At 40.5% G+C, this 26,728-nt stretch overlaps 1 pseudogene; it reads left to right on the forward strand.

The window, feature by feature from the left end:
• Positions 1–14,090: 14,090 nt before the first annotated feature.
• On the forward strand, positions 14,091–15,242 carry LOC100968396 (group XIIA secretory phospholipase A2-like; annotated as a pseudogene).
• Positions 15,243–26,728: the final 11,486 nt, after the last annotated feature.

Genomic DNA, 26,728 nt, shown 5'->3' on the forward strand with positions numbered 1-26,728 from the left:
ATCTTTGAAAGTCTTATTCCCAACAGCCCAAAGAGCATTCCAGGATGTTAAGGTGGCATCCTAGTAATTTAAATGTGACTAACTGCAAAGTGGCAAAGAGTGGTGGAGAAAGTTATTGAACAGTGCATGATTAAATCTAAAGGAAATTGGGGCAGGTCAGAAGCATTCATGGTAGCTATCAGGGAAGAATGTTTGAAAGGGCTATATGCAAAAAAGAGGTGAACATATTTCCCCAAGCGTTCCATAGAGTTGATACCATTCCAAAGACAGTGAGTTAGAAACCTCTAGGTTCCATGAGAACGCACCATAGCTATGGCCTGATGTGATTCAAACGTGTTTGATGAGGACAGGACTCCCAAGTCCCTCCACACCACCACTACCACCACTTGGCTTAAATTAAAGAGAGACCACTAAATTGGGAGGTACTGGTAATTCCGTAGTGTCATAAAAGAAGACCCCAAAGGCAGTGACCAGAATCAAAGAAGATTTCTTTATAGCATTATGATTTTCTGTTGGTATGATCCACATACTGTGTTATTTTTACAGACACTTGTGTGTACATTAAAACAGGTGCTTAGTCTGTGTAGATAATTGGAAAAAAGTAGCCCCATCCCTGGAGATGAAGACCCCAGGCTCATAATTTGGTGTTTTAAAATGTAGATTGTATTATTATATAAGTACAACAATGCCAGCAGATGAGGAGAAGATCGCCATTAAAAACACAGCATGTTATACTCACAGATCACAAGAGGAGAAGGCACACTGCACCATGGAGGGCCACATGGAGAAGCACCAGGGTTGGTCAGGAGGCAGAGGGAGCTAGGGGAAACCATGGGTAAACCTTTCATTGTGGTGTCTGAGGCAGAAGTCGTGAGGCTGGATAAACAGGTTTAGGACTGCCTAGTTTAAATAATTTCAGCAGTCCTTAGGGCATAGGGACTGTCTCTAGTTGTTTGGTACCTAGTTCTGGGGTGATTAGAGCATGTGAATAATGGCATAGAGTGTGGGCTGTGGATGGGTTGGTTTGCATGTGAAAGCCATACACACAGGCTAGTCATCTACTGTCTCTAGGAACTGGCTAGCCCTGGGAGAGGCAGTATGTCCTGGGTCAGCAGGGCCCCATATGTCAGAGCATCAGAAACACAGTTAATACACTTAGTAAGTGGAAGAGGACTTTTCACAGGGAATGCATGGTGTAGTAAGTCAAGCCAGTGTTGTGCTGGGATATTTTAACAATCGGCTCTTTGAAGAAAGCAGAGTCCCAAATCAGCTTTTGCTGATTTCCTAATGCAAATGCTCCTATTGTCATCAATTCCAAGTTATCAATGTGCCATCAGCTAGTTGGAAAAATTCCTGAAAATTTAACAATTAACTCTTACCAGCCAAAACATGTACACTTCAGCACATCACTCAAAGTTTTTATTTCAGTCCTTATGTGCATTCTCTGTCTTGAATCTTTGTGCACTACACAAACTACAAAATCACAGGCAGAGAACACAAATTTTCTGTGAAGCAGGGGTTTATAAACCCAAAGTAATTGGTGAACAAAATATGATTTAAACAGCCATCTCTAAAGACCAAAGAATTGATGTCTATGAAAGGGTAATCTTTAAAAGTTTAGCCCAATGTCTCAAATCAGGTTTCTTGGGTAAGCCCCATGTTTTAGTGTTTTAGGTGAGGGCTGTTTCTATCACTAAGAAAGGAAAATTTTGGCCAAAATTAGTGGCAGCATCTATTGTTTGAAGGGCTTTAAAACTGAAATGAGAATTGATTAACAGGAGCTGAGGCTTTAAAATAGTAATGAATATTATTCAAGTATTAATACTTTCCTGAAATTATTGCAAGATTATGTGTTATAAGTACAGGCAGCAAAAGAACAACACTGAGGCTAAGTTCCTTTTTAGATAGAACTGAATAAAATCTCATTAGACTTAGGAGATGTGTGGGCCTGGAGATGATTTTGTTGTGAAAATAATTAAAATATGAACAAAAACCTACATATGAACCTGACTGATTTCAGACTCACCATGTACTCATGTCTAATGGCTCTATAATTCTTCCTCTAAAATAACCATACACAACAGAGATGGGAGAAAATTGAGGAGCAATTTGAGCTCTAGTGACATCAACCAGCCCTCTAAGTAAGAGATCTCAGCACCTACCTCACCTAATACTCTCCTGCATCTCTGGAGACTTGCTACTCCCACCGCAATATAATGGCAGTGGAAGTGGAAGTCTACAGAATACCATGGCTTAGTGAGCACAGTGGTAAACAAAGGCAGCATTTCTCATACCAGAAGAATAGTTCTTGGCTGGAGCAGCCTAGGGTAGGGAGACTAGGTGAGACACTATATTCTATATTTAGAAATAATTAGTAATATATTTATAGCAATCTATTCATGCTGGGAAGAGAAAATGGTCCTTTATTGGTAAATATTTTTGTGATGTCTCATTGCTAGTTGCTTTACATGTTATCTCATTGAATCTTTATGATGATCCTAAGAAGTAGCTGACAGAACAGGAGCATCGCCATCTTAGGCAAACACTGCCATTCTAAAGTTCCCCTCAATCAAAAACTGCCTAAATCCAAAGGGCATCAGCCTAATGGCTAAGGTCAGCATGACCATAAACCACAAATGACACCTCCGACCAGAAACACTCCAACCCTAGGATAAAACTCTCCCCTACCAGAGACATGCCAGCCCCAAGATAACTTCTCCCCTGGTTGGAAAGATGTCAGCCCCAAGATAACCGCCCCTCCAGTCAAAGACATTCCAACCCTGACATAAACCTCTCCCCCACACAGAAAACATTCCAAACCTGTGATAATCTCTCTCACCCTCAAACCAATAAATACTCTTACACTGTAAGAGAGAGTGCTCCTGACCAAAATCAGCCAGAAGCCCCTCTCAGGTTTATTCTCCAAAATAAACCTTTGACTGTTGAGCCATTTTTCATGTTTCTTTCCTCTTTCTTTAACTCTTACAGTAGCCTTGTTTCTAATAGAGAGAAGAAACTTGAGATTATTTTTTGCTATTTCAATGTTTCCTTTTTCCTTTGCCAGTCCTTCAATACGTATTAAACAAATTCTATGTATTAAATTTAGGACTGACTCCATCTTCCCAATAACTGTAATTACTCTCTCTAAACTAATCCCATTATTTATTTATTGATCACCATGAATGTACAGAACTCATCCATTGTCATCCCCTAAAGTAAGTGCTGATGTGAAAACTGAAATGAAGCTGGCACAGCATTGTAGGCAGTGGGAGAGAAAGTGACATGTGTCTGGGTCCCAAGGATTGGAGATGATGAAATGATGAGAAACTCATTTGGGGTGCCACTGGAATATTGATTCGTGACTAAAGCAGAGAGATCATTGGCCTTCTATAAGGGAATAAAGCTGGCCCTCATGGTTCCTCCTTTCCAAGATCATCTCTGTTTTTTCTGTGTTAGCGACTTCTCAGTTTCAATAAATGTCAAATCCTCCAGTGAATGGGGCCATGATAAATTTTAGTCTGTCTCCATCCACCATCATTAAACATGTTGGACTCCAGTAATCGTAAGCACAAGGAAATCATTTTTCCTCTTGACAATTATCTTTTAACATTTGAAACAATATTAATATAACAATATTTTTATTCTAATGTTTTTCTCATATCTTGTCTCAGTATCTTCCCATGTAGAACAACTCTATATATCACAGAATTACTTTTAGGGAGCCATTAAACATGGCATATTGAGTTATTAAGTTATGTTATTTCTATTAAAATAACCAGAGTGGAGTGACATTAGTAAAAACAATGGAGTAAGAGCCTTTGAAAATTCACCTCTCAATAAAAGCAACAAAAATCTGACAAGTAATATGATAGAATCAGCTTTTTCAGAACTTTAGAAATTAACCAAAGGCTTACAGAAATCTGGATGCATGCATTCAAAAATAAATAAATAAATGAAAGGCTGGCTCTCCAGAAGAACAGCACATTTTATTGTGTTTTAACTTGCATTCCCCTTTCCCCCAGCTCAGTGGTAGTCTTGAAAAATAACAGCATTCCTGTTACAAAATACAGTAGAATGGAGTAGAGCTTGAGTGTTTCTAAAGCCTAATTCCCAAAGAACTGGCATTAATTTGACCTGTCTGGTGCTATCCTAGGACTAGACTGGAAAGCCTTCTCTTTACTTTACTAAGTAACTTTACTTAGCGCTCATGCAGTACCAAAAACCTATACATAGAGGGATGGTGGGGAGGAAAATGAAAACAAACAAACAAGAACATGTATAGGCAAGTGTTTAAAATGTTTTATCTGCTAGATGTGATGAATAACAGTTAGATCAAACAACACATTAACCAGAAAGCTTAAAAGAAAATGCTGAAAAATGAGATGTTTATAGAGACTTTTAAAATCTCAGGCATATTCATAGGAATAAGGAAGTTCATACATACGTGTAGCACTATGCACATACACAGGAAAATACACGAGAAGGCCTTAAGCTCTTACTTCTGGCTGAGTTTGAGGCTCTATGCAGGGAACGTGAAGACTAAGATAGAGTTTTAAACTGCTTGGTTGAGTGTTGAAGGCATGCTCCAACACTTGCATAATCTTTCAGCAAAGACTGACATGTTAATTGGTCTCAAGCTTAAGGAACGATCTGTACAATCACTAGCTAACAACAAAACTGAGTAAAGACTACAGTGGCTGAACAAAGACTGTGCCAGAAAAGTAACTAAACAAACAAAAATTACAACAAGCAGCAATGCCTAGGATGCTGATCAGAGAGATTTCTCCATGGACCATCTTTCCTGAAGACATTCTGTGTTCTCAGCTACAACTATATGAGGAAACAGACTGGTCTATTTATTTTGACCACTTCTCATTGCAAGCTGAAAGTATATTTCAGGAGCTGAAATCAGAAAAGATGAGATTATCAGAGAACCAAATGGGGGAGCCCAAGACCTTCTGTTTATAGCTAGCAATCAATACACAACCTGGGCAATTTCTTAGCCTGCTCAGCAGCAGTGAGATTGTGTTGCCCACCTGACAAATACTCAAAGTGCTTCCCATCTGGTTCTTTGTATTTCCTTCAATGACTAAGTGAGAAATTCTATGGGGGCCAGGTGGGAGGAAACCTTATTAGGAGAGGTGACGAATCTGACAAGAACATGTGCTAGAAGGCTGTCCGTTAGCTGCCTGGGGAAGAGATGAAAGAGGACCCAAAAACAGGACCAAAATTAGCTTTAAGAAGTCCTTGAGCATCTGCCATAACAGAAGGTCAAGGCCTCCAAGATGACACCTGCCACTTGACAATCCCAGACCTCAGTAGAAACCACTCCATAGGTTCTCAACTTCTTGGAGCCAGAGTGGGAGCTCAGTGTCCATCCCTGGGCCAGGAGAGGCTACTCACACCCACCTGAACTCTACTGGCCCTCTTCTGTGACTGGTTCCATTTGGTGTAATTCAAGTTGGCCAGCATCTATAGAAGGACTTCTTATGTGTTAGGTAACAGGCTAAGAGCTGGGACACAATAGCCCCTGTCCTCAATAGGCTCATAGTCTCATGGTTGCCAATCCAAGCTTGAAATCCCTTAGCAACGGTATAGCCGCATGTAGGGATAGGCCACGAGTGCTGCAGGAGAAGGGAAAAGAGCCTACAAGGCTGGGGGAAGTGGGGAAAAGAGCTTCATCATAGATGGTATTATAGTCACTTTCTGAATAAAAAGATTTTACAAAGAGCCAGTCTCTAGATGCTAGTTGAATTGGGATGAGTCACATGGCCTGTCCTCCCCATCATGAAGTGGTTGCACAACTGAGATGCTGCACTGCCCACATCTGTCTCCTACTTTCCCCAACCAAAAAGAATCTGAGACAAGTCTCAATCAATTTAGAGGTTTATTTAGCCAAGGTTAAGGACATGCCTGAAGAAAAGGGACACAAAACCACAGGAAAAATGTGTGATCTGTGCATTTTTTCCAAAGATGGTTTTGAGGGCTTCAATATTTAAAAGGGAAAAGCAGGCTTGAGGGAAAAGAGGGAAGATATGGTCACATTACTGAATCCACATGTTGCAGGAGAAAAGAAGTAGGTGGTAGAATAGTCAATTATGTATTCGCCTCACACTCAGCAAATCGACACTTTAAGTAAGACAAAGTGAACATAGAGTAGCTCCCTGTGCAGTTATCTGGCCTTTTATCTGTCGCTATCTGCTTAGGAACCAGAGGAAAGGCAGTTTCTTGTTTAACTCAGATTCCAGCTTTTTTCCTTTGTCATGGTGAATTGGGGTGCTGAGTTTTTATTTTCCTTTCTCACCTAGTCTCATTTTCAGATGCCAACCTCTTTATTTGTCCAGCCAGAACATTTTGTCATTATTTAAATTGTGAAGGGCTCTGACAATAACTCCTCGTTCTCCTAAACCTGCCAGTGATACAGACGGGAGACAGGGAAATACTGGGTAGAAGAGGGCAGTTCCCCAGCAAAGGCCCCACCCTCAAGCCTGGAAACCACAGCCCTAAATGAGGACAGTTATCCCTTTTTCCCACCCAAAGATTATGTTTTTGGCCTGCCCTCCTATCCTGTGCCCACATAAACCCCAGACCTCAGCTGGCAGAGAGACAAGCAGCTGAAAGTCAAGAATGGAAGAGACAACTGAGCGTCAGAGACTATGGATAGAAGCGACTAACTTCAGATGGCATGACTTCGAAGAGGAACCTGGCCCGAGATGGCCAGGCTTCAGGGAAAGATCACCTTCTTTTCAGACCATCCCCTTTCCAGCTCCCCATCTGCTGAGAGCCACTGCCACCACTTAATAAAATACTCCGTATTCATCATCTTTCAAACCATTCGTGTGACCTGGTTCTTCCTGGACGCCAGACAAAAATTCAGGATGCACTGGGTCCAGGAACCCAAAAAGGCCATCACACTGACTCTTGACTGAGCTGTTTAATACTCAAGCTGTCCACAGATGGCAAAGCTAAAAGAGCTTAATTGTAACACACCCCCAAATGCTGCCCTTGGGCCAGAGCCCAAAAGCACTCGCCCTAGCTCCTGTACCCACTCACCTGCATACTCCCTCTCCCACAAGGGGTTTGAGCACACAGTGGGCAAGTAAATGAGGCACACCCCTGTCACAAGTCCTGCGAGGGGATCAAGGGAACTCTCCCATCTCATGACCACAACAGCATCAAAAAAATGTGGTGCACAAGGCTATGGCACTATCACTCACCCCTTTACCTGAGGACCTGGAGACAGTTCACAGGTGCCAGTGGCCCCTGTTCAACTCTACCTCGGCTTTCTGTCCTTCTCCTTCAGTAGACGCATTTCAATGGTGTGACATCATGATTTTCCCAGTTTTCTCAGCCCTTTTCCACTTTACTTGCAGAAGAATATCTCCCCCATGAAAAGACACTTGCTGCTTTCCCTGAAGTTGAAGGGAGAGATGTTTTTCTTCTGCGAAGGTGGGGAAAGCTTAAAAAGTAAAGACTATGGAGGAAACCCAAGTAGCCCTGGGAGTGTCCTGCTCAGACACAGCTGCAAACACTGGCCTGGAAATGCTCATTCACAGCTGAGACCAGTGGGTCTCCTTTCCTCATTTTCTACTCTCTATAAAGAAAATAGTCTCTCTGAAGGAGCAAGTAGGAACCAGCCTGTCAGAGAGTCACCATGTGCTCCAGAGGCCAACTTAGCCAAATCCAAGCTGAGAGTAGGCAGCTTGCATTTCTGACCTTTTGAGCAGGGGCCCCTGCCATCTCAGGACCTCTGCCATCTCCTGAAATAGTGCCCGAGCATGGTGAGCTGCTCCAGCCCATTTAGAAAATGGCCCAGAAGAAAGTGAAAATACAGCCTCAAGCTCCCTCTAAAATATTCCCCCTGCCCTATCACCCCTAACTTGTGCATAGTTCTGTGTCTCTTTTCTTGGCCCAAGGAATTGGAATAAGTAAAAACATTTTTAAAGGGTCTTTTTTTTTTTTGTCAAAAACATCACTGGCTGGGAATGTGTGACAGCCTGAATGTGTTTGTACTCAGATAAAAACAAAACTCCCCTTGAAAATCCTTGAGCAAAACAAATCTCTAAGGACATAACTGCAGTGACACAAAGTCATGGATGAACTCTCACCCTCTGACAGTTTCCTTCTGTGGCATTCCTTTATCTCTGAAGCATCCTGGGCTCTGTGTCCACGTGTGCTTGCTGACATGTGGCTGGGAAGGGTCCTCTCCAAAGGTTTCCTGGTTCTATATCATGACATTCTTGAGAGGGGCTGTAAGCACCCCAACATCGTGAACTCTGTTCCTATCTTTCTCCATACAGCTGCCCCCATCTCTAGGTCTGCCACAGAAATGAAAGAATGAGTGAGGAAGTGTGTAAATGAGTACCCCACAGTGGTGAGGGAGGAAGCAGAGAGGGGGGAAGATCCACACTAAGTAAGGAGAGAGGACAATCATGGTCCTGGTGGCTATGGCTGTAGAAGACGCCTCTCCTTCCCCTCCTCTGCACATTCTAGCTGTGCTTCCTCCAGGCCCAGAGAAATCACAAACTGGTGGCCTAGGTAGTTTCTCGTTATCATCTCTTCTTCGTTGCTATGGCCACCAGTTTTCTTGGCCCACACCTAGGGACACACTGTGACTAGCTGTTAAATAGGGCTTTAGGATTCATCAAAAATGATCACATTTTGTGTCCCATTGCATCCTAACAGCAGTCAGCATCATGCATTCCTTAGCCCTGGTCTACCCCATGGCCACCTCCTTTACCTCCTCTTGTATTGGCTCCCCCTTCCTGGCCAGTCCTCTCTCTGTGGGGCCACTCAGGGCTGTATCTTCCCTGCCTCTTCCCTTCCCTAACCCCCCCCCCCGATTATCTGGATGTGTCCATCAAGTGTCATGGCTTTAAAGACCATACATCTGATGACTATGACATCTGTGTCCTCAGACCTGATGTCCCCCTAAATTCATATAGTCATGAGTCACTGAATGATGGGGATGCATTCTGAGAGATGTGTTGTTAGGTGACTTCATCACCATGTGAACATGAGAGTATACTTACACAAACCCAGATGGCATAGCTTACTACACACCTGGGCTATGTGGTATGGCCTATTGCTCCTAGGCTACACACCTATACAACGTGTTACTGTACCGAATACTATATGCAAGTGGAACACAATGGTAGGCATTTGTGTATCTAAACACAGAAGAGGTACAATAGAAATATGGTAAAAGATTAAAAATGGTGCACCTGTATAGGGCACCTACCCTGAATGGAGCTTGTGGGACTGGAAGTTGTTCTTGTGAATTGTAATAATAATTATTATTATTTTAATAATAAATTAACATTAGCTTAATGTATTTTTTCTTTATGTTTCTTTTTTTTTGCTTTTTGACTGTATGAAATATCCTATATGTCCCCATTCTATAAGCTTTTTTCTATTTTTACATTTATTTACTTATTTATCTTACTGTTTAAAATTTTTTTATTAAAAGCTAAGACACAAATACACACACTAGTCGAGGCCTACATAGGGTCAAGATCATCAATACCACTGTTTTCCACCTCCACATCTTGTCCCACTGGAAGGTCTTCAGGGGCAATGACACCCATGGAGCTCTCATCTCCTATAACAATGCCTTCTTCTGGATACCTCCTGAAGGACCTGCCTGAGGCTATTTTACAGTTACTTTTTTTATATAAGTAAAAGCAATAGGGACAGGAGTCAGGGAAATTACGGGCAGAAGAAGGTGGGTCCCCAGCAAGGGCCCCACCCTCAAGCCTAGAACCACAGCCCAAAGTCAGAACATTCATTGCTGTTTTCCTGCTCGAATGTTGCCTTTTCAAAAACCACCCATGGCCTACCCTGCCTCCTGTCCTGTGCCCATAGAAACCCCAGACTCCACCAACAGAGAGGAATAGTGGAGAAGCAGCTGGATATTGGAGACCTATGGTTGGACATTAGAGAGAAGAGGCTTGACTTCAGAGGGACGGTTTGATGGCATTGCTCCAGGGGAAGATTACTTCCCCACTCCATTCCCCTTTCAGCTCCCCTTCCTGCTGAGTGCCACTTTCATCAGCAATAAAACCCCCACATTTACCATCTCCAATTTGTTCACGTGACCTCATTCCTCCTGAATGCCAGACAAGAACTTGGGTGTGGGTGCAAAGGGCAGTCACACTGATGCTCCACTGAGCCGTTAATACTTAAGTCATCCATGGATGACCAAGTTGAAAGAGCAGTGACTGTGACACATTTTCTGGGCCTTCAGGAGTCGTGGGCATCCCCCTAGATGCTGCCACGGGGCCATATGGAGTTTTACTCCTGCCAGCACCCAAAAGCACTCACCTCGGCTCCTGCACCTGCTCACATGTCCTCCTGCTCCTGCGAGGGGTGGAATGAAGCAGGACCAAGTGAATGGAGTCCATCCCTGCTGGCACCAACACACCTGTGCACTCTAGTTCCCACCTGCGAAGGGGTCAGGTAAAATTTCCTGCTTCAGAAGGAATACACTCTAAAATAACCATAAAAATATAGTATATTAGTTTGCAAATATTTTCTCTCATTCTGTAAGTTGTCTTTTCACTCTGGTGATTGTTTCCTTTGCTGTGCAGAAGCTTTTTAGGGTGATATAATCCCATTTGCTTATTTTTGGTTTTATTGTTTGTGCTTTTGAGGTCTTATTCATAAAATCTTTTCCCAGACCAATGTCCTGAAGTTTTTTCCCTATTTTTTTTAATAACAATGCCCTCTTCTGAAATACCTCCTGAAGGACCTGCCTGAGACTGTTTTATAGTTAGCTTTTTAAATATATAAGTAGAAGGAGTACATTCTAAAAGAATAATAAAAAGTATAAGATACTAAACGCATAAACCAATAACATAGTTATTTAGTACCATTAGCAAATATTATGCACTGTGTATAACTGTATGTGCTAGACTTTTATAGGACTGGCAGCACAGTAGGTTTGTTTACACTAGCATCACCACAAATGCAAGTAAGATAAAATTATCTTATTTATGTAAGTGCCTGTCTGTTTATTGTCTGCCTTCTTGCTATTGGGACCTGAGAGTCACATGGTCAGGGGCTGTGTCTGAATGCTTAATGCCGAACCCTAGTGTCTGGAATGGCACCTGGTACAGAGTCAATGAGCCACATACGCTTGTTGAATGAGTGAGATGATGACTGAATGGAAACGGAAGCAGCTATTTCTAGCCTCCCCATCTTTAAGATGAGAAACCTAAAGTCTACACTGGCAGGTCACACAGCTGGGGTTTAAATCCAGAATCTCTGACTTCCAGCCTGGTGCTCACACTAGCTACACACTGCTGCTGCTTCTAATAAAAGTAACAGCAAATGTAAATTCAGATCATGCTTTTAAGGCATTGTTATTAGTTTTTTTGATCCCCATAGTTTAGAGTAGCCAGGGGAGGATTATGATTTAATTTAAACAATAAAGTGACCTTGGCTCTCAAGCAGTTCTCATGTTACCAACACCATATTCACTTGAGGGGACAAGACCTCAGGCTTCCACAGTCTGAGAGGCCTTTCTGATTTCTCCCCAGCCTTTTGGAAGTGAGTGAAAGAGGGTCCAGAGATCAGGGAGAAATATAAATGGTTCCCGAATCTTCTCCACCCTCCTTAAACGTGAAGGGTCCTCGGGCTGATCAAGGGGCAGGGTGAGAAGCCAGTCCTTTGAAAGCTGCAGGCCATGGCTTATGAGAGGCCCCTGGTGTGGGGATAGAGTCATGGCGAGATTCAGAGCCTGGATCCCAGGCCTGTTTATAGACAGAGCAAACCTTGGCCTCTCTGGACCCTGGTTTCCCAATATCTGCATGGAGGCCTTACTCCATATTGTCATCCCAGGCTGCTGGCCTGTTCTTCTCCCTCCTACCGACCTCCCAGGCCCTCCAGGGACAGCTAAAAAACTACTCTAAACCTGAATCCAATCCCCTGGCCAAGACTGCCCTCTGCCTACCTCCCTCATGATAAAGCCTGCCCTGGCCACTGATCAGTGTGCAGATGGCAGGTAGGAAAAGAGGCTACCGAGGGCTGCAGCTTTTATTCTCTGAAATCACAGACCTGCCATGGGGGATTTTATCAGGACTCCTGCTCCCAGATCCCTCTTTTCATAGAAATAATTAATCCTCAGGATTTAAAGCCTTAAAGCCCTCTCTTCATAACCAGCTGCTCTTTGACCACCCCACCCAGACCCTGGGGAGAACGTCTTACAGGTTCTGAATGCAGAGCAGCATGCCTGGGAGGGGCACAGCCTGCACAGAGCCCTCCCACACAGGAGATCCTATGCCATTTCCCAAGTTTGGTGAAGCCCTGTGCAGAAGGCTTTAGATGTTCTTGTAAACAGCAAATCTGTGAGCTGAGGGCTACTACCTGGTGAACAGGGAACATGCCAGTCTTCTGTTTAGTTTGGAAGGTGGAACCTAAGGGTATTTAGCACATATTCTCAGAAATAAAAAGGAAAGAAAGAAAAAAATTTCTGTAAGAATATACTATCATTTAAAATGGCAGAATAATTACTCACTGGATACTAATAATAAGAAAAGTGATATATAACTTAGGGAAATATAAAAAGATACACAATATTTTGGTTCAATAAATTTATTTCCCTGAATCTTGAACAGTTACCAGTCAGATTGGGGTTTGCATAGTAGGGAAGAAAACAAATTCACATGCAGTGTTATCCTGTGGATGGAAGCCTCTTGGGAGTATATACAGACCCCTCGCGCTGAGTGATGCTAAGCTCAGACAGCATGGGGTGAGGAGCTTTATTTGAGTCTTAGTTAAATGAGAATCCCTTGGACTCAGCAAAGACCTTCCACTATGGCTGGAGCTGTCAGACGGACCCCTAGTGGCTTTCTAGGCTCACTGACTAGCAATTGCAGTCCCCATCTGACAATTCTCTTTACATCTTTGACTACCATTTGCAAAATGGAAAACTAGCTTTCTGCTCCATGAGATTTCAAACTGGAAGCAAGAAGAGATTGTCAACATTCAGCCTTGCTTTCCCCAATCCCCCCTCCCAAGTAAAACAGAGAAGAAAAGCAATGACCCCCACCCCCTCAACAGCCTAATGCAGTCAGGAGAGAGTTTTCTCTTAGAAATATAGAGACTTTTCTCCTTTATCTTTTATATAAATTAATATTATATTATTACAACAATCAAATTTCACTTTCAGAATCAAGTTTAACCTAAGGCTATTCTGAAGGTGTGCACACTCTTTCCTCAGAAGCCATCAGTAAAACTGTACCTGGCTGCATGAACATTTACCCATTTCCATTCCATCCTGCTGCTCCCGACTTATTGTGTGTTCACACATGATAGTCAGGCCCCTGGCTGTTTTGGGGGTTTTTTGTTTTGTTGTTTTTTTGAGATGGGGTCTATGTCATCCAGGTTGGAGTACAGTGGTGCAATCTCAGCTCACTGCAACCTCTGCCCCCCAGGCTCAAGTGATCCTCCTACCTCAGACCCCTGAGTAGCTGAAATCATAGGTGTGCACAAACACACTCAATTAATTTTTAAAATTTTTTGTAGAGATGGGGCCTCCAAGGCTGGTGTCAAACTCCTGAGCTTAGGTGATCCACCCACCTTGGCCTCCCAAAGTGCTGGGATTACAGGCATGAGCCACTGCACTGGGCCTAGGCCCCTGGCTTTATCATGCCTACCCAGTTCTCTCTAAGTCCCCTGCATCTTTGTTGTGGGCCACTCATGGGGTTTTAGAGCACAAGCCTCAGGCAGGTGAGGGCAGCAGAGACTTAGAACATCCTCAGAGAGACATTATGCCTGGAAATAGATAATTTATTTTACATTCTCACAGCTTGAGGAAATTTGCTTCAGAATAAATCATGCCTTGAGTCTTACCCAGGTCTGATTTAGATGAGAGTGTGCACTTTGGACTTTTGAGTTGATTGTGAAATTAGCTAAGACTTTTGGGGCTACTGAGATGGCATGATTTTGTATGTGATAAGGCCATGAATTTTGGGGGCCAGGAGCAGAATGTTATGGTTCAAATGAGTGCCCCAAAAGTTCATGTGTTGGAAACTTAGTTGGCATTGTCACAGCATTAAGAGGGAAAGCATTTAAGAGGTAATTAGGCCATGAGGGCACCACTCTCATCAATGGAATACTGCCATTATCATGGGAATGGGTTAGTTATCATCCGAGTGAGCTTCTCGTAAGTTTGCCCTCCCTCCTGTCTCTCTCTGCTTTATGTATGCACTTCCTTGCCATGTGATGCCTTCTGCCATGGAATGACCCTCGCCTGGTGCCATGTTCTTGGACTTTCCAGACACCAGAACGATGAGCCAAATAAACTTCTGTTCTTTATAAATTAATCGTTATGTTATTCTATTGTAGCATTAGAAAAAAGTCTAGAACAATGACCCAAAATTACATATCTATATCCATATAATGTTTTTCTCTTTGAGGAATAGAAAACTATATTATTTTAGTATATTTGTAAAAGACCCAAGTACAATTTCTATAAATAAAAAAAAAAAAACACCATTACTAAGGTGGCTGGCCCAGGAAATTGGACACTGTGTAAAGGCAATAAGGGCCCACCACCTGGACAGGACAGAGGCATGGGTGGAGACAGCAGTGGCTCCCAAGCCCCAGTTCTGTGCTGCTGTCTAGAGAGTGCTGGGGGCTCTGGGAAAACAAATCCAACCCAGGGCTCCAGGGAGCAGTGGGGCCCAGTAGAGCCCCATGATTCACAGATGGTCCTGCTTGTAGCCTGTACTTGCCATCCTGCTTCTCTTCCTGGCCTCTGCTTTCAGGTGCCAGAAGCAGGCCCAGACCACTGATTGCAGGGCCAGCCTGAAGACCACAGGAATGGTATTCACCAGATAGACACATACCCAAGTGCCACCTTGGACCTCTGGGAGGCAAGGATGGTTTCTGCCAGCATGAGTGCCTTTCCCACATTGCAATTATAAACCCTCCTGCCGAATGGATGGGGCTCTCCACTATCTGGAGTTCATCTTAACATTGGCATTGCTTCCCAGACTGAGTGCTGCAACTACTGTGACAGGTGCTATGAGACTGGGGGCAAAAGCAAGAACAAATGGGAAGAGAAGTTCCAGTATTATTGCCTCTTTAACATCTGTCAAAATGTGCAGAAGACACTGGGACTGGCTCAGCATGTTCAGGCTTGTGAAACAACAATGCAGCTCTTGTTTGACAGTGTTAGACATTTAGGCTGTAAACCACACCTGGACAGCCAATGGGTCCCATATAGGTGCTGCTGACAAAGAAATATTTGGTCTTTAAAGAAGTAGCTGACAGCTGGTGATAGCAGATTAAGACTGAAGGGCGTAACTTTTGACACAGAAATAATGCTTTTTCAGCATAATGCTGCCTTACTTTTGTGAAAGGATTATTTTAAGAACTTTTAACACTATAAATATGGGGGAAATCTTCACTTAGAAGTATATGTGTTTACCATGAAATTATAAATACACACTCATGCCTGGAAAGATCTGACTCTTTTTTTCTATTTTAATTACACATAATAGTGCTGTTTCTCTGTAACCCACTGAGCAGATAAATAAGTCATAGTTCTGTTAATGACAGGAACATTTCCTTGTCTGTTTCTTTTGTAAAACTGGAACCATCAACTGGTAATCTCTTAGGGATATTGACATATTATGCAATATGCCTAACAGGTGACATGAACAAAATTCAGAAGGACAGCCACTCTTATTTTATGAATGACTAACTTAAAAAATGTCAGTTGGATGCAGTGGCTCATACCTGTAATCCCCATACATTCCAATGGCGAGGCAGGAGAATCACTTTAGCCCAGGAGTGAGACCAGCCTGGGCAACACAGTGAGGTCCAGTCTCTACAAAAAATGTCTAAATTGGAGAAAAGATGGATTTAATGAAATAAAAAGTTTAACATAACACACACCAGAGCACTATTTGCTGTTATACTTTAGTGTTTATTTCCTAGCACTTGCTCTTACTTACAGATTTTGGGATTATTTTTAAAGACTGAAACCTTTTACTAATAGTGGTCTTAATAAAAATTGTTCTTGAAAAAAAGTGCAACCTAAATTTAAAATTATATGGACAGGTCAGCCAGCAGACTGGGCACAGTAGAAGAGAAAATTAATGAAATAAAAATAAAAGAAATAATTCAGAATACAAAAATAGGCTCCCCAAAATCATGGAAAACATGAGAGGTTAAGAAATGTGGAGGCTAGATCAACATAGTCTAGATATGTTTGGAGACACCAAACCATAGATTCAAGAAGCCAAATGGGCCAGGCGCGGTGGCTCACGCCTGTAATCCCAGCACTTTGGGAGGCCGAGGCAGGCAGATCACGAGGTCAAGAGATCGAGACTATCCTGGCTAACACGGTGAAACCCCGTCTCTACTAAAAATACAAAAAATTAGCCGGGTGTGGTGGCGGGTGCCTGTAGTCCCAGCTACTCGGGAGGCTGAGGCAGGAGAATGGTGTGAACCTGGGAGGCGGAGCTTGCAGTGAGCCGAGATTGCACCACTGCACTCCAGCCTGGGCGACAGAGCGAGACTCTGTCTCGAAAAAACAAAAAAAAGAAGCCAAATGAACCCTAACCAAGTTAAGATGGTGGATAACAGGGACGGAGCAGGAAATGTGTTACATTTACCAGAGAACAGTTATACAGAAAGCTGATTTCTCAATAGCAATTATTAATGTGGAAGCCAAAAATCAGTAGAATGGTATCTTTCATGTGATGAAAGACAATAGCTAGCAACCTAGAATCGTCTAATGAAAATATGTGTCAAGAATAAGGAGAAATAGAGAATTTTTAAATGGAGATTCATTACCAGGATTAAATATGTATAACACATTTTATATTATATATTACATATTATATTATATATAGTATAGTATATATCATATATTACATTGTAAATATGTATATATTACCAGTATTACATATATAGATAAATTTAGGGGAACATTGACAGTATTATATAAAAATTATAAAATGTCTAGTATTTTTATAAGTCATAAGACAGAATTACAACAGAAAGCAACAATATATATAATTTTGGAGGAATGTAAATGGAGCTGAAGTATTGAAAATTCTTTGTATAATTATATAAAAAGAGAGACTTTTTAAAAGTTCTAACTAGAATATTAACATACTAAAAGTAGCAGTATATAAAACCAAAATAATATCACGAATCCAGGTCAGTTTATCTGACAAATGCAAAGTTGGTTTAACATAAGCTAATAATGTAATGTAATTCAACACATTTGACAACTTGATTTCCCAACCTGGGCAACATGGCAAAACCCTGTCTCTACAAAAATACTAGCTGGGCATGGTGGCACACACCTATAATCCCAGTGATATAAGAGCCGAAAATAAATTATTTAGGAAGATAGTGAGGGTAAAGGAGTCCTCAGCAAGGCTTCCCTTTTAACAAAAAGCAGCCCCAAAGTAATTTCTTTTCTAACAAACAGCAGCCTGAAAAATCAAGCTGCAGACATAGATAAGCAAGCTGGAAGCTTACACAGGTGAATGCTGGCAGCTGTGCCAAAAGAAAAGGGCTACCTCAGGGCCAGGCATGTTCAACATGGAAGCTCCATCTTCCCTTTTCTTTGTCACCATGTGTACAGTAAAGAAGCAAGCAACATGGCACCAGCTAGGTAGAGAACACATCTGCATGATAAAATATTAGGGTGGGGCAGCCAGCTTTTTTGCATGCTATACAAATGACACACCTAGCCCTACCCAGTTTTTCACACCTTACGCAAATAGCACACCTGGTCCGACCAATCATTTGTGCCCTATGTAAATCAGACACTGCCTCCTCAAGCTCATCTATATAACCCCTTGCATTTTGCCACAGACTGGAAGACCCACTCAGGACCCCTCTTTCCACAGGAGAGAGCTTTTCTGTTTCTTTCACCTATTAAGCGTCCACTCTTAACCTCACTCCTTGTGTGTCCACATCCTTCATTTCCTTGGTGTGAGGAAACAAACCTCGGGTATTACCCCAGACATCACTTCACCAGCTACTCAGGAGGCTAAGATGGGAGAACTTCTTGAGCCCGGGAGGTTGAGGCTGCAGTGTGCCATGATCCTGCCACTGCAATTGAGCCCGGGAGGTTGAGGCTGCAGTGTGCCATGATCCTGCCACTGCAATTGAGCCCGGGAGGTTGAGGCTGCAGTGCGCCATGATCCTGCCACTGCAATTGAGCCTGGGCGACAGAGTAAGACCTTGCATCAAAAAAAAAAAAAAAAAAAAAAGTTAATTTTTAAATGATTATCTTCCTAGATGCAAAATAACTACCTGATAAAATACAACATTTATTCATAATAAGAACTTTAGAAAACTAGTACAAGAGGAGAACTTCATTAATACAATTGTAATAGTAACATCCATGAGTTTTGCCCCTCAGCATTCTCACCTTATAGAATCCTCCTCTCTTGATCGTGACTGCCTCTGGCTATTAGAATTTTGCCAATGTAATTAAGGTCCAAAATTAGTTAATCTATGAGTTAATCAAAAGGAAGATTATCCTGAGTGAACCTGATTAACCAGATTTAAGCCCTGAGGTGACAGGCTTTTCTTGCTGGCTTGATGAGGAATTGTTGAGGAATTCCACATGGCCAAGAACTGCAACCAGCTTCTAGGAACTTTAGGCAACCTCTAGGACTTTAGGATAGTCAGCCAAGGATTAGCAGATGGCTGAGGACCTCAGTCATTCCATCACAAGGAAATACATTTTGTCAACAAACTGAATAAACTTGGAAGCAGATTCTCCTGCAGTCAAGCCTCCAAATGAAAATGCAGCCCAGCTGACACCTTGGTTACAACGTTGTAAGATTCTGAGGAAAAGATCAAGTGAAAACCTGCCCGGACTCCTGACCTACCAAAGCTGTGAGATAATAAATGTTTGTAGTTTAAAGATGCTATGTTTGTGGCAATCTGTTATGCAACAAAAGAAAATGAACACAGTAATAAATGATATCTACCATGAAAACAAAAGGCCACCATCTCCATACTTACTGAAAAATATTAATTTCCCATTGCCATTTCAACAAGATATGAGTGCCTACCATCTCTATATTTATTTAACAGTATTCTTACAGTAGAAAAAAAGAAACAAAAGCTCTAGGAATTAGAAAGGATACAAGACTTACTATTTACAGATAATATGTCTGTGTATATAGAAAATCCAAAAGAATCTATAGCTAAAATATTCAAATAAGAAAAAATATGACTAAGTGTAGCAATATAGCTAAACTATTCAAGATCAATATACAAAATATCAATTTTATTTCTATAAGCAAGAAACAAACAGAAAATAAAGATAAAATTTGTAATAGGATCAAATGTATCAAATATTTAGGGATCTAAAATACATATGCAAGACCTCTATAAGAAATTTTTTAAACTTTGAGAGTTAATAAGATAGACTACTAAAATATTAATAGTTTGGGGAAACTCAGTATAGTCTTTTCTCTCTAAATTATGTATTCGATTCAATTCCAATCAAAATCCTTGCTTTGTAAAGCTTTACATTTTGATTATAAAAAGTATATGAAGTTTTTTCCTCCTTTCTCTTCCTGAACATTTCAGCTCACAAGTATGGGGACAAAACAGGGAGTTGTGTTGATCCAGAGTGAGGGATTGGGGCCTGAATGAAATGAGAAGGGCCCTAGTGGCGCAGTGTCACCCTGCACAGTGCTGGCGGTCAATTGAGAGCATTGTTGTAAGGTGGACAAAAGAAATGAGGTATGAAAGACTGAACAATATCAGGAGGCACCCACACATGGATGGAGCATGTGTCTTCAGCACCTAAGGGAGGTGAGGATAGGTCATCTGCATAAGAGGGCAGCCTGGCACAGGGTGTCTAAGGAAGGATCAGGTGAAGATGGCACCCACTTGGGAGGAAAAATGGCAGAGGCAACCAATGAAAGGTAAAAGAGTCCCAAGTGGGAGTGAAGAGTGCACCTGTATGGGGGCAAGGACACAAAAGATTGGTTACACGCTCGGGGTTAAACAAATAACTAAATACAGCAAGTCCTGGAATAATGCCGTTTTGTTATAACATTGATGAGAAAAAGAAATCCTAGCCAAAGCCACTGTGTGTATGGAGTTTACATGGTTTCCCCAAGTCTGCGTGAGTTTTTCTCCAGGTTCTCTGGTTTCCTCCCACATCCCAAATCTGGGCACATTAGGTTAACCGACATGTCTAAATGGTCCCAGTCTGAGTGAGTCTGGGTGTGTGCGAGTGCGCCATGCAATAGCATGTCCAGAGCCGGTTCCCACTTGGGGCCCTGAGCCGCTGGATAGGTTCCAGTCATCTGCCACCCTGAACTGGATAAGCATGTTGGACAAGGAACAAATACATGAATGCAAATTACTGTAAAATAAAAATTTGTAAAGTTTATGACAATCATACAAATGCTGCAATACACAATGATGTCGTACAAAAGTGCTCCATGAGCCTGCCATATTTGTGATTGGTTTTAACCGTACGGAGGTAGGAGGTGATCCTTACAAATTGCACTTTGCCAGCATTCATTTCTTGATTTCACCCACCACCACTACAACTGCCATCATTCGCTGATTCACCAAACAATGGGTAAATAATATCTTATTACTCTTTCTTCCTTATACGTATGTGAAGCTAACATTTATTTTAATGTTCAATATTACAAGTGGTTTTGGTCTTTATTTACATTTGGTGATGTTTTTGTGGCCAGAAATATGTCATAGGCACAGATCTCTTGCTTATATCAATTAGCCTACGGTAAAATTGATTTTGTTTCACATCTTCACTTAAAGTCAGTCAGTTCCCAAGAAGACCTATTGATCATGTTAAGTGAGGACTTACTCTATACTAAGGATGAAGGGAGCCAAGTTGTGTCAGAAAAGGGAATTACAAATATAGTTGACCCTTGAACAACACGGTTTGAACTGTATGGGTCTACTTATAAGCAGCTTTTTATTTCAATAAATAGACTGAAATTTTTTTGGAGATTTGTGACCATTTGAAATAGCTTATAGATGAATCTGCATGGCCTAGAAATAAACAAATTAAGAAAAAGATATGTCATGAATGCATAAAAAATATAGGTGGATACTCATCTATTTTATCCTTACTACCATAAAATATATGCAATCTATTATAAAAAGTTAAAATTTATCAAAATTTACGCACATACAGCACATGGCACCATTCACAGCTGAGAGAAATGTAAACAAATATAAAGAGGCAGCATTAAATCATAACTGCATAAAATTAACCATAATACACACTGTACTACTGGAATGATTTCACAGCCACCTGTTGCTTCTGCAGTGAGCTGAAGTGTTGCAGGTATTCCCTTAAAATGCCTTGTGATGCTAATCATCTCTGCAGAAGCAGTTCATCTATCCAGGAAATTGTATTTCACAGTAAAAAGTGATGACTTACGGTTCTTGCATATTTTTCATTTTGTTTTGTTTCTGAGACAGAGTTTTGCTCTTGTTAACTAAGCTGGGGTGCAACGGCATGATCTCTGCTAACTGCAACCTCTACCTCCCAGGTTCAAGTGATTCTCCTGCTTCAGCCTCCCCAGCAGTGGGGATTACAGGCGCCCACCACCACACCTGGCTAATTTTTTGTATTTTCAGTAGAGACGGGGTTTCACCATGTTGGCAGGTGGGCCTCAAACTCCTGACCTCAAGTGATCTGCCCGCCTCAGCCTCCAGAAGTGCTGGGGTTACAGGCGTGAGCCACCACGCCTGGCCTTTTTCATTGTTTTTAATGCAATACTGTGAAACTTAAATAACACCATGGAACCCATACAAAGTGCCACCATTGATGCTGGAAGTGCTCCCAAGAAGTGGAGAAGTCATGACACTGTATTAAAAAGTCTGACATTGTCAAAGTAGAACATTTCTGAAAAGAAAACTATGCTTTCTTAAAATTAACAAATTATAAACCATTGAAGAAAATAAAACATGGATCCATATTGATACAAGTAAATGAATAAATTGAAGGTTTTAGGAGGAAGAGAGATATTTACATAGTCTCAAATTACCTCCCCACAGGATACTAAGTAACAGGACAAATCAAAATTGTAGGTCACATGATAAGATGCAATGAGACAATTACAGGATCGCTTCTGTACAGGATATACTTGACCAAAGATGTAAAATCTCTTTGTTCCCCATACCTCAGCCTGACACAATATACCCATGTAACAAAGCTACACATGTACTCCCTGGAACTAAAGCTGAATTTTTAAAAAAGTATGATGTAAATTTAATCACAATGAAACACCAGAAACACCCAATTGACGAACATTCTACATTACTGGACTTTACTCTTTGAAAGATTCAAGGTTATAAGGTCAAGGGAAAACAGGAGCTGCTCCAGACAGAGTCTAGGAGACACAAGAACTAAATGCAATCCATGGTGGGTCTGAATGGATTATATAATTTTTCTTAAAATCGGCACATATTCTCACGATGCTTTTCAAACTAGATCTTGATTTAGATGTAACTCATCGGTAGATTCTACATAGAAGACTCAGATTCAAATTCAGCAGCACCTGGAAAGAAAATGAAAGAATGATGCTCCTTACCTAAAATATTTCATAGTTAACTAAGTGTAAGTCAGTAAAAGAGAGTTGAGAACTTTATCTGTTTTAATAAGAAGGAAAAATATGTACGTATGACCATGATACAAAATTACTGTTTAATATTAAATATAATCTGCCCATAGTTGTGCATTGAACTGTCATTGTGGTTAAGTATCAGAGCTTTTGGTTTTTTCACTCTTCATTCCTGTATTCAGCAACCATGTGACAATAAGCAGTGGAGTTACAAGATGAAGATGAACAGTTCACTTCTCAAAAATCGTATGATACAACCTGAAAAAACAAACAGGCAATTTCTTTACAGAATCATAGATACCATGACAGGTATAAAACAGGACACTATTGGAACACACAGAAGGGACACCTATCCCAGTTTTGTGTCAATATTGCAGGCTTTTTGGTGGAGGCAATATGTAGGTTGATATCTGAAGGACAAGGAAAAAATGTGGCACATAGAGGGAAGAAGCAAATGCAAAGAGATTAGAAAGAGCACTGTGGAATTCTATGTAGTCCAGTTTGGCTGAATGCTAGAGCAAAGGGGTAGAGTAGGGTATGTGGCAAGAGACAAGGCTGAATAACTTGACAAGAACCAAATTGATGTAGGTGTTTTTATTGCATTCCAAGCAACTTAGAGCATTTCCTGAGTGCAAAAGTAAACCAATCACAAAATAAATAATTGGAGATTTTAAACATCACCTGTCAAGTAACTGTTTTTGAACTCTAATTGTTTGGCTAACTATTACTAGATGACTCTGGTCTTTTGGACTTAAATTACTACCATGTCTTTGAGAAGCTGATGATGACTTTGTTTCTTGAGTGCAGTTTCAGTGTGCTAGCTGACAGTTCCCTAGGGATGGCAGAAATGAAGACGGTTTAGAGCCAGAACAAAAGAGATAGGTTCCTTGAGATTTTTTTAAAGCTATGGAACATGATGAATTAATGAAGCATAAGTATATTCTCCATTATGAGTATTTATGTGTTTCTGTCTTTTATGAAATGTATATAGGAAAAAAAACTTACTGTAATACAAACAATGGAGAGGAAAGCCACTTGCTATTTATAGTTTATTTCAGGAATCAATTAATTAATCTAAATTTAATTAATTAATTTTGGCAACATACGTTCTTCTACTTCTCTAGTTATATTTTCTATCAACTCTTGCTGCATCTGAAATAAGCCAAATATTCATAATGTTTAAGTTAAACAGAGAAATTATCATGAAAATGATAGATCACTTATAAAATATGATCTTTCATACTTTTAGAGACAAGACCTAACTTGAGGATTGCATAAATAGAAAATTAACTACATAAACAAAATAAAATTCCTACTTATTTTAAGTTTAGATAAAAGAGAATATATATGTGTAATGCTCTTGACATTAGTCTAATAAAAAGTGCAATTAATATTAGTCTATGGAATATACATCTTTCAGAAGGGCAACGTTTTCTTTTACTAGTTACAAAGGTTACACAATTCAAGTCATATTTTGCAACAAACGCATTATTTTCTAATTCTTAGCAAAACTCTGACCTTTATAAGAGTTCAATCAGTTTTTTCACTTTGGTAGAATTCTCCTTAAAATACACTTTCCATTCTCCTCTTTTGGAAAATTAAAATTTTAAATACATTCCATGTTATTAACTTTTCGGGACAGAATTTTAAATATGTACCTGAAGAAAGTGGTACTGTCACATAATATGTGAAAATTCTACTGGTAAAATATTAAGTAGAAATATTATTCTATCTGCATTACAACTAATTTTTTTACATATGAATAAAAAAATCTTCCTTTCCATATGGGAAACAAAGATTTTTAAAATTTACTTGAAAAAAGAATATAGATTAAAACCAGTTTACAAACTTGGTTTCTTTGTTTCATGACCTTCTAGAATTAGAAACAAAGAAAACAATATACAGCCTTTTAATTGTAACTTTTATGCTTTTCAAAAAGTAGTAGCAGTTTTTGAAACATCTAATTAACTGTAGTTCTCTACTTAATTATGAAATTGTGTGGGGATACTTCAAACTATATTGCAAATGTTCCCATCTAGAATGTTTTTATTTAAATCTTTTGTGCAAAAGGTGTTCTCTCACTAAATGCCCAGAAAAGGTTCTAAAATTCTTTACTAAACATAATATTTTTGGTGACAATGACAATATGATATATAATGCCTTTACAAGTTTTTTGACCAATAGCTTTTGCAATATTTTAAGAGAGTTTTCCATAAGCTTTCTGTGATCATAACATTATAGACAGGCCTTATAAAACTAGTGACATGACAATAGAATTATGAGAAAAATTTTATAAAAGTAATAACTCAATATCAGATAAAGGGAGAAGGCTTTATTGAAAGAAATTTACTTTATCATTAATGAACACTATGTAAAATGTACATTTTTACGTGACTTGAATTAAAAAACTCTTAAAGTAACATTGTTATCTTTTCCCCAAAAGCTCTTCTTATACTTCCTATCTGTAATAGATTGTATTAATTTCTTTATACCCCATTCACAAATACATTCATAGTAAACAAATTTTACTAGATAAAAATGAAATACCTTTCTCATCAGCTTGCTTGTTTTTATGCTAAAGAAATAACTCTCTAGATAAAGAATATTTTTTGTATAACAAATTTAAGTAGAGGACTTTTTTTTCTCTTTTGGTAGAAGTAGTTGCCCAACCTTGGGATGGCCTCCTCCTACATACATTTTTTTTAGCCTTTCACTGACCCTTGAACACTTTACCAGTTGCTGAGGGCAACTGCCTTTGGGTAAGAAACACCAGATCAGATATAAAAGCTCAGAGGGTAAAGAAACAGACTCAGAACACGGGAGGTGCTCTGAGAGGGGCACCCGAAAACACTGGAAAATGGTCTTGAGTGTTAATGACTCCAGTGTTGTCCTGGCTGTTGGGAGGCTGCGGTGGTTTTACCCATATTCACAAGGGGGAAATGAAAACTATTAAATAACTTTTTTTTTTTCCCCGAGACAGAGTTTTGTTCTTGTTGCCCAGGCTAGAGGGCAATGGTGCAGTCTCGGCTCACTGCAACCTCTGCCTCCTGGGTTCAAGCAATTCTCCTGCCTCAGCCTCCCGAGTAGCTAGGATTACAGGTGCTCGCCACTGCGACCGGCTAATTTTTGTATTTTTAGCAGGGACGGGGTTTGTCCACGTTGGCCAAGCTGGTCTCAAACTCCTGACCTCAGTTGATCCGTCCGCCTCGGCCTCCTAAAGTGCTGGGATTACAGGCGTGAGCCACCACACCCGGCCTAAATGACTTTTTAAAATTCCCTTTTATTTTATTCTTGCTTTCCCATTAAATCACACATTTTCCTCACATTTCTATGAATAGAAATTCAGAACTTTTATCCCCGGAATTTTTACTGAGTGACTTAATACAGTACCTGGCACAGATTATGGAAAGGAAAAGGAGAGAAAAATGTCTTGGTGACATTAATCATTGTCCTGTTTGGTTAGAAAAGGGTGCCATTAATGGCTTTTGAAGTGTGTAGAATAATAGCCTAGCAGAAAATAAATATTGCCAGAGGAAATAGAAAAGCTTAATAAACTGCTAATTTTTATGTTATGCATAATAGTAAATCAAAAGTTCCGTTAGTTCTGTATGGAGTGAAATACCTAAATATTTTTTAAAAAAACGCTCCTGCTTTCTCCATGGCCTGTTTATTTCCAGCTTGAGATTATGTTTCAGTTGGTGGAGGTAACTTGAAGTCCAACATTAATAAGGAAAGCACAACCACAACTTTGTTTATACTTTTTTATTTAAAAAAAAAGTAAATAGGCCAGGCGCAGTGGCTCATGCCTCTAATCCCAGCACACTGGGAGGCCAAGGCAGGTGGATCACCTGAGGTCAGGAGTTCGAGACCAGCTTGACCAACATGGAGAAACCCCACCTCTACTGAAAATACAAAATTAGCCAGGTGTGGTGGTGGCATATGCCTGTATTCGGGAGGCTGAGGCAGGAGAATCCCTTGAACCCAGGAGGTGGAGGTTGCAGTGAGCCGAGATCGCACCATTGCACTCCAGCCTGGGCAACAAGAGTGAAACTCTATCTCAAAAAAAAAAATTAAATTAAACTAAATTAAATATAACAAAGCCAGGAAATCATGTTGCC

This window comes from Pan paniscus, chromosome 14, assembly GCF_029289425.2.
Source record: "Pan paniscus chromosome 14, NHGRI_mPanPan1-v2.0_pri, whole genome shotgun sequence".
In the NCBI taxonomy this organism is placed as follows: Eukaryota; Metazoa; Chordata; class Mammalia; order Primates; family Hominidae; genus Pan; species Pan paniscus.